At 43.3% G+C, this 8360-nt stretch overlaps 1 pseudogene; it reads right to left on the reverse strand.

Annotated features, from left to right (window-relative positions):
- LOC104850462 overlaps positions 1-3219 on the reverse strand; it is a 23681-nt pseudogene extending 20462 nt beyond the window's left edge.
- Positions 3220-8360: the final 5141 nt, after the last annotated feature.

Consider the following 8360-nt stretch of genomic DNA (forward strand, 5'->3'; position numbering starts at 1 on the left):
ATTGTCCATTGTCCAGAACAAGAATTCATTGGAATTGGTTTGGCTATATTTCAGCAACAAATGGACTTATTAAATGAAGAAGTTGAAGGATTGTGGTTGCATACTCGATTGGACTATGATCCCAGATTCTCTGCCTTATGCAGCAGAGAGAACTCCAGGATGTGTCTTGGTGCACAAGTGGAGACTTTATTGTCCAGAACAAGAATTCATTGGAATTGGTTTGGCTATATTTCAGCAACAAATGGACTTATTAAATGAAGAAGTTGAAGGATTGTGGTTGCATACTCGATTGGACTATGATCCCAGATTTCAACAACTCTGCCTTACTCCCTTTACTGTCAAAAACCATTCTGAGGAAGTTAGATGACTTTCTTCATTGTTGGGAAGGTCTTGGAATCTGACATTTTTAAATGCAACTAATCAGTTGTCATTGGACATTGAGGTCTTGTCTGGTGTTCATGCCAATTCTATCCGGCTTGATTTAGATTTTGCTACAGAAGTTTGGGAAAATTTGAAAAAGATGTTTTCACCTTCTTGGATTGTTATATAGTTTATTGTTATTGCTGTTATGATTGGGTTGTGTATTTTGGGTTACTGCTCATATCGATGCTGGAAGCGTTCCCAGTTTAAAAATGAGCATTTAGCCATGGTTGTACAGGCTTCTTTCAATGATGATACAATGTGTGTAGCCATTTACTTGGCTCAGGCTCGGTGTGCTTAGATCCCCCGCCTTGGGATACTCTGTGAGGGATAAGGACGGAAGCTTCTGTCTACCAACCTAAGACAGGTCGTATTGGGACATAAGCCCTGCGACTGATGATGGGTAAGGAGATGGAAGACTTCTGCCGCCTAAGACAGAGGTCCCTTGGCTGATGCATGATGAACGGCCTATTGCTAGCATTCTTCATGCTATCAAAGAGAGATGGGGGAATTATGGCGAGCCATTATGGTGAGCCTTGACACAGGCCTAGCCATGATTGAACTTTGAGTCACCTTGCTGGCACAGACGTGCTCTCGCCCATAGCCACGGGCAAGTTCAGCTGGTAGCAGATGTAACCCATAATGGTTGTTATTGTTTCCCTTTGGAATGTGTGGGTGGTACTCTCGCTCCCGTGCAGCCCTCGCTCCCGTGCAGCCCTCACTCCCATGCAGCTGGAGAGTATAAAAGGAAGAGGTTCAGTAATAAAGCAAACAAGGAACTTGAGAAGAAAGGTGCTTCCTGTCTCTCTGTCCTCGTCCTTTCAAGTTTAGGACCCGCTGGCAGGATCCTGACGTCACGGCTAGCGACACTTGGGGTCCCTCTTGTAAAGGAGATGATATGCCTTGAGACCCCGCAGATGTGGTGGGGTCTTTACCATTGGCTCATTGGTAGGCCTGTCCTCTGAGGCACGAAAAGATGCAAGTCTGCTCGAGAGGCATGAAATCTGCCTCAGCTGAAGTTCCTCACTGAGCTCCTGATTAATAGTGTGCAGCTGAGCTAGGTTTGCCTCCCTCTGAGTGGGGGGCGGCGCAGAAGGCGGTGGACGCTCAAGTGTTTGTTGAAAAGCCTCAAAACAGATATAGCGCTGCAGGAGGTCCTCCGGAATCCGGAGGCTCGAGGGGCTCAGGTGAAGGAGGATATTCTCTAGCGTCTTTTTCTAGACCAGATTCAGGGTGCTCTGAAGTCAGAGTGCTCCTCTCTATTTTGTTCTAACCCTTCATGCATCTCGTCTAAGGCTTCCAAGATTTCCTTTTTGGTTGGTGCCCTGAGAGCTGCATTTAACAAAGCCCAATAAAAAGGAGCACCTTCTGGAAAATGATCGGGCTCGGCCAGAAGGGCTTCATTCAACTGGTTTCCGACTGTCTCCCATACTTCAGTGTTTATTTCTGCCTTATCACATAGCTGTCATGAGCCGGCAATGCAGAGCACTGTCCAGCAGTGCCTCAAACCTGAAAGAACAGCGGGGTGGAGATGGGGCAGAGAGAAAGGAAGGACGCTAACACAAGAGTCTGATCAAGGCGACGTTTATTGCAAACAAGCATCAGCCTTTTAAAGGCACATCAACGGGAAACACCTGACTCCTACAGCTAATGTCAGATCTTTAACAGGAAGTACCTGACTCCTACAGATCTTTGGCTATCCGAGTTTCTCTCGTGCAGGGTCAGAAACAAGTTTAACATGTGCAGTCCTTAAAGAGGAACAAATGTTATCTTTCAAAAAGCCAATGGGCCATGGCTGGCTTCCCACACATAGCCATGGACAAACTGTGTCCAGAATCTTAACAAAGGCCTCTAATCGTACCCTCTCAACTGTTACTCCCTGTGCCTTCAATAGGCTCTGAATTGAATTTGCTAGATAATTTCTGGATTCTGATTGTCCCATGTTTTTTCTTTTTTTTTTTCTTCACAAATGGACTTGACACTCTCTACCTTCTATCACTTTTTTCTTTTTACCTTCCTCCGGAGCACCGTCGCCGCCTTCGACCTGGGTCCAGGATTACATATTCTCATCTACTTTCAGGTCCCTGTTCGGGCACCACTTGTCATGAGCCGCGACGTCAGGATCCTGCCAGCAGGTCCTAAACCTGAAAGGACGAGGACAGAGAGATGGGAGGCACCTTTCTTCTCATGTTCCTTTCTTGGTTGCTTTATTTTTTGTTATGGAACCTTTTCCTTTATACTCTGCAGCTGCACAGGAGTGAGAGCTGAATGGGAGCGAGGGTACCGCCCACATATTCCAGATGGAAACAATAACAATCACTATGGGTTACATCTTGCTACCAGCTGAACTCGCCCATTGCTATGGGTGACAGTAAGTCTGTGCCAGCGAGGTGACTCAAAATTCAATCATGGCTAGGCCTATGTCAAGGCTCACCGTGATGGCTCACCATACTATAGACTCCAATGCAAGATAAATGTTTAGGTTCCATCTTCATATGAGCCAAAAGAAAATGTATCCAAAATTTTGACAGCCAGATTTTGACAGACGTTGCATCACAAGATCCAAAAAAGTTAAACTCCTTAAATCTTTTATTTGGCATTTCTCAAATCTTTTATTTGGCATTTCTCAATCTTGAACATAAAATTTTAATTTTCTCTGCAGTAAGTAGCCTTGATCAAGCATGGCCCTTTTGCTTGAGATTGGAATCTTTGTTTTTGTTCTAGGTGGAAGCTCAACAGTCAGAGAAACTGGACTCCTTTATGACCTGTCAAGTACTCCAGACCCAAATCCTTCGTCATGCTCCAGATGTGCCTCCACCAGTGCCTGGCACCTTGGCACAGGGCATCGGGACCTGCAGCTTGAGCACAGCCAGAGGTTCAGCTTCTGAACCTCCCTGCCACTGCTGCCTTGGCCCTCCACACCTGTAGCCTCAGTGAGGCTGTTTTCTAAAGCGTCCATGCCACTCTAAATTTTTAATACCAGTGTATGAAGGTTCACATTTTTCTTTAACCAGGCCCAACACTTGGTATTATTATTATTATTTTTACCTCTAGGTTTGCTAGTGTGTGTTAATAGTATCTCACTGTGGTTTTGATTTGCCTCTAATGATTAATGATGAGAAAGTTGTATGTGCTTATTAGCTACTTGTGTAGCCTATTTGGATACATTTCTTTTCAAGCCATTTTCATTTAAAAATTGGTTGGTCTTTTTATTATTGTGTTGTAAGAGCTCTTTATATATTCTGGTTTTAAACCCTTAGATACATGCTTTCAAAATATTCTCTACTATATGGGTTGTAATCTTAGTTTGATCAATTTGCTCTGACAAAGTATCATAAACAAGATAGTTTATAAACAACAGATTTTTTCCCCCCCAGGACCACAACAAGCCTTTAATTATGGGGAGGGTCTGCTGGGCTGTCTCTGAACAAAGGAGAGAGAGCAATATGGCTTAGACAGGTAGTGCTTCTTACAGGACTGGGGTAGGGCGTATAGGAGCTGGGGTGGGATTGAGTGTTGTAGTGGCTTGGGATTGGGGGAGCCGTGACATCACTAGGAGGGGCTTGTGTCATCTCTAGTTCAGGCCATCTTAAGGCTAGGGATATCTAACATTCCAGTCTATTGTTTTATGGTTACTGGGTGAAGGTCTCTTCTTCTGGAGCTGCTTCAAGCTGACAAAGGGGGAAAGGTTGGGGCTAAACCTGTGTCTGGTGGGGGCAGTGGTAGGAAGGGGCTTCTTCCCTCTGCCACAGTGGCCAATACCCCACCATGATGAGTTATGTGACTGTCTGCTTGGTAAATGCCCTCATGCTTTCCTGTAAGATATTTTGAAAACAGCACAACAGACAGGGCCCTATCATGATTAAAAGACTTATTCAAGCCAGTGGGCCAACAAGGGAAGTAGCCAAGGCATAATTTGGGGAAGCCAGAAAGAGCTCTGGTCTATTCCCCAAGAATTCCATCATCTCTTTCACTCTTCCACACACTGCGGTAATTCTTTAACAATCCCTGACTGGTTAACAAAATAACAGCATTCTTCACCTAGCACCTGGCCTGTTCCCCCTTGGGCCACTCTCAGCATGTCCAGGGCCCTCCTATTTTATAACACAACTGCTGCTAGAGAATTTATTTGATCTTATACAATATTTAAGGACTGGCTTATTTTGTCCATGTCTTCTGAAATCTCTACGGACAGGGCCTGATAGAAATGTGTGGATGTAGAAATATCTGCTATACCCATCACCATGCCAGTGAGGACCCCACTTCCATCAAAAAGGGGACCAGGAGGGGGCCATCCTCTTGTTGACCTTTGACCATGGGAGGATCCTTTCAAACACCTCGAATTTGGTATAGATGGTCAAGGGAGGGCTGAGAAATGCTATGCAACAGGATATTTCAGATCAGTTGAGGCCTCGGAATGCCTCTTGATTACATATGAAGTACAGACCATTGGGCAGGCAGATCAGATGCTCTTCTGAGATAAAGAGGGAGCAAGCAAGGCAAGTGATGCTGTCATTTTGTCCCATGCATGTCAGGTTAGTAGTTTGTGTAGGGAATGGGGACCCATAATGAAGGGTCCCAGAACTAGATAAATTGCCAGTATTTGAGACAGAGAAAATCACAGGTTAAAATCTGGGGGGACAGGAATTGGAGCAGGAGTAAATGGACATACACATCCAACAGTCTGAGATATTGATAGGGAGATAGTGGGGTGTGGTACTAAATAGGTGTTGTAGCCTATTTTGAGACTGGGTTATCTGGTTTACCACTTGATCTATCCCTTTATAGGGAGGGGGAGTGGTGGGCCTCACAAGTCTATCACTAGTGCCTGTTCATTGACTGCCTCTTTTGATTATTCTTTTCTGCTGGGTGTTTAAGACCAAGTTAAAGTGAGACCTGTGTCAATCAGTATAAATATCTTGTTGTCTGTCAAGGTCAGTTAAGACTCTAGGCATTATTTTGGAACCATGCATAGAGCCTCTGAGCTCCTGTCAGTGTCAGCCATTAGGATGGGTCATGGACCTTGCTGGACCAAGTTGCTTTCAGTGAAAGCATGGGAGATTTTTTTTCTCTTGGTGATCCTCTTTTGGCACACATTACATTTGTCCTCTGGTGTCCAGCAGTCTCCCTGCTCAGGAGGTTGGGTGACTTACCAAAGTGTAAGGTGTTGTAGAAAATGTTTCTTCATACCTTGGATCTTTGATGACTTTGGAGGGCCAGGGCCAAAATACTGGTGGTCTTCTTAGCCCATTACCTTTTAGCATTGGTCTCTGCCCTTTGGTGGTTGAATACCCAGAAGAGAAGATCTATGACTTCAGGAGTATGGTAGAAGCAATGAGTTTAACTATCATAATTTTATCAGGATAGCAAGCACCCTGGAATCTAAAATATAGTTAGAGAACGGTTATTTTTATCAATCCTGGTTGTTCTAGTAGTTGATTTGTAGAATATTAACAGAAAAAACTTGGAATCAGGAGCCACATATAATAATAATAATAATAATAATAATAATAATAGTATTTTAGCATGACAATCATGATGACATTATCTTTGCAACAAATTTAGATATGTATCTTAGTATAAAATAGTCATTGTTAAATGTATTTATTCCTCTCTAAAAACTCATAAAAACAAAAGACTGGCCGGGTGTGGTGGTGCATGCCTGTAATCCCAGCAACTCCGGAGACTGAGGCAGGAGGATCTCTGTGAGTTTGAGACTAGCCTGGGCTACATAGTGAGTTCCAGGTCAGTCTCAACTACGTAGTGAGACCCTGTCTCAAAAAAACAAAACAAAACAAAACAAAAAAAAAAGAAAAAAAAAAAAGAAAAAAGAAAAGATCGGAAACTCTTACTTAAGTTATTACCTTTTGACAGGATGCCATCGAGGAAAGTGTGTGGGACTACAAATGTACCTGTAGCCATGAGTAGGTGGAGCAGAAGAGAAGCGTGAATACCTGGATCAAAAGGTTATTGTCATAAACAATATGTTGGAGTGTCGCGAGCCGCGACGTCAGGATCCTGCCAGCAGGTCCTAAACCTGAAAGGATGAGGACAGAGAGACGGGAGGCACCTTTCTTCTTCAGTTGCTTGCTTTATTACTGAACCTCTTCCTTTTATACTCTCCAGCTGCATGGGAGCGAGGGCTGCGCGGGAGCGAGGGAGCGAGGGAGCGAGGGCACCGCCCACACATTCCAGAGGGAAACAATAACGACCATTATGGGTTACATCTGCTACTAGCTGAACTCGCCCGTGGCTATGGGCGAGAGCACCTCCGTGCCTGTGTCAAGGCTCACCATAATGGCTCGCCATAATTCCCCCATCTTTCTTTGATAGCATGAAGAATGCTATCAACTCATCAGCCAAGGAACCTCTGTCTTAGGCGGCAGAAGTCTTCCATCTCCTTACCCGTCATCAGTCGCAGGGCTCATGTCCCAATACGACCTGTCTTAGGTTGGTAGACAGAAGCTTCCGTCCTTACCCGTCACTGAGTATCCCAAGGCGGGGGATCTAAGCATGCCAAGCCTGAGCCAAGTAAATGGCTACACACGTTGTATCATCATCCAAAGAAGCTTGTACAGCCATGGCTGAACGCTCTTAAACTGGGAACGCTTCCAGCATTGATATGAGCAGTAACCCAAAATACACAAACCAATCATAATAGCAATAACAATAAGCCATATAACAATCCAAAAAGGTGAAAACATCTTTTTCAAATTTTCCCAAACTTCTGTAGCAAAATCTAAATCAAGCCGGATAGAATTGGCATGAACACCAGACAAGACCTCAATGTCCAATGACAACTGATTAGTTGTAGTTAGAAATGTCCGAGTCCAAGACCCTCGCAACAATAAAGAAAGTCGTCTAATTTCCTCAGAATGGTTTTTGACAGGAAAGGGAGTAAGGCAGAGTTGTTGAAATCTGGGGTCACAGTCCAATCGAGTATGCAACCACAATCCTTCAACTTCTTTGTTTAATAAGTCCATTTGTTGCTGAAATATAGCCAAACCAGTTCCAATGAATCCTTGTTCTGGACAATAAAGTCTCCGTTTGTGCACCAAGACACATCCTGGAGTTCTCTCTGCTGCTCCAGTGTTGGGGTCCCAATCCAGTCTCCAGATTCAAGCTATTCAGGGATAGCAGCAGATCTATAAATATACTTGTAACCATAAGTAGGTGGAGCAGAAGAGAAGGGAGAATACCTGGACTAAAAGGTTATTCTCATAAACAATATGCTGGAAAACCTGCATGGTCAAACAATAGGAGTACATTTTGTATGTCAAAAAGTAGCAATAATTATTATAATTATATAAATTCCTATATCCTGCAACGTGGCCTTGTATCAACATTGGAGGACCTGTATAGTCAGAAATCATGAATATATTTTGTACACCAGAAAAGTAGTGATAGTAATTATTATAATTTTGTGAAACTTTATGTCCTATAGTGTAGCCTGGTACCAAAAGGATCTTTTTTAATAACGCCTTGTTTTCCACAGAAAATATATTTTGAAGATGACCATTATAAACATATCATAATAACATATTTAGAACTCAACCCTTTGATGATAACTAATGTAAACATTTTATAACAACAGTGAGTATATCTTCCCATAAGGCTATGAAAATTATTGGGGCTCCCATTAGTGAACAAAGACCAGAATAATTTTTTCTGAGCAGCTGCTTTTTTTTTTGTTTTGTTTTGTTTTTGTTTTTTGAGACAGGGTCTCACTATGTGGTTGAGACTTACCTGGACCTCACTATGTAGCCCAGGCTGGTCTTGAACTCACAGCGATCCTCCTGCCTCATCCTCCTGAGTGCTGGGATTAGAGGCATGTGCAACCATGCTCAGCTAGCAGCTGCTTCTTTATTCAGCAACAGGAGTCTATAAAAACCTAAAAATTTATAGCTAGTTATCTTGACAATTTTTTATTTAACCAGTAA

This window comes from Fukomys damarensis, unplaced genomic scaffold (assembly GCF_012274545.1).
Source record: "Fukomys damarensis isolate Sample0158 unplaced genomic scaffold, DMR_v1.0_HiC HiC_scaffold_17, whole genome shotgun sequence".
NCBI classification, from domain to species: domain Eukaryota; kingdom Metazoa; phylum Chordata; class Mammalia; order Rodentia; family Bathyergidae; genus Fukomys; species Fukomys damarensis.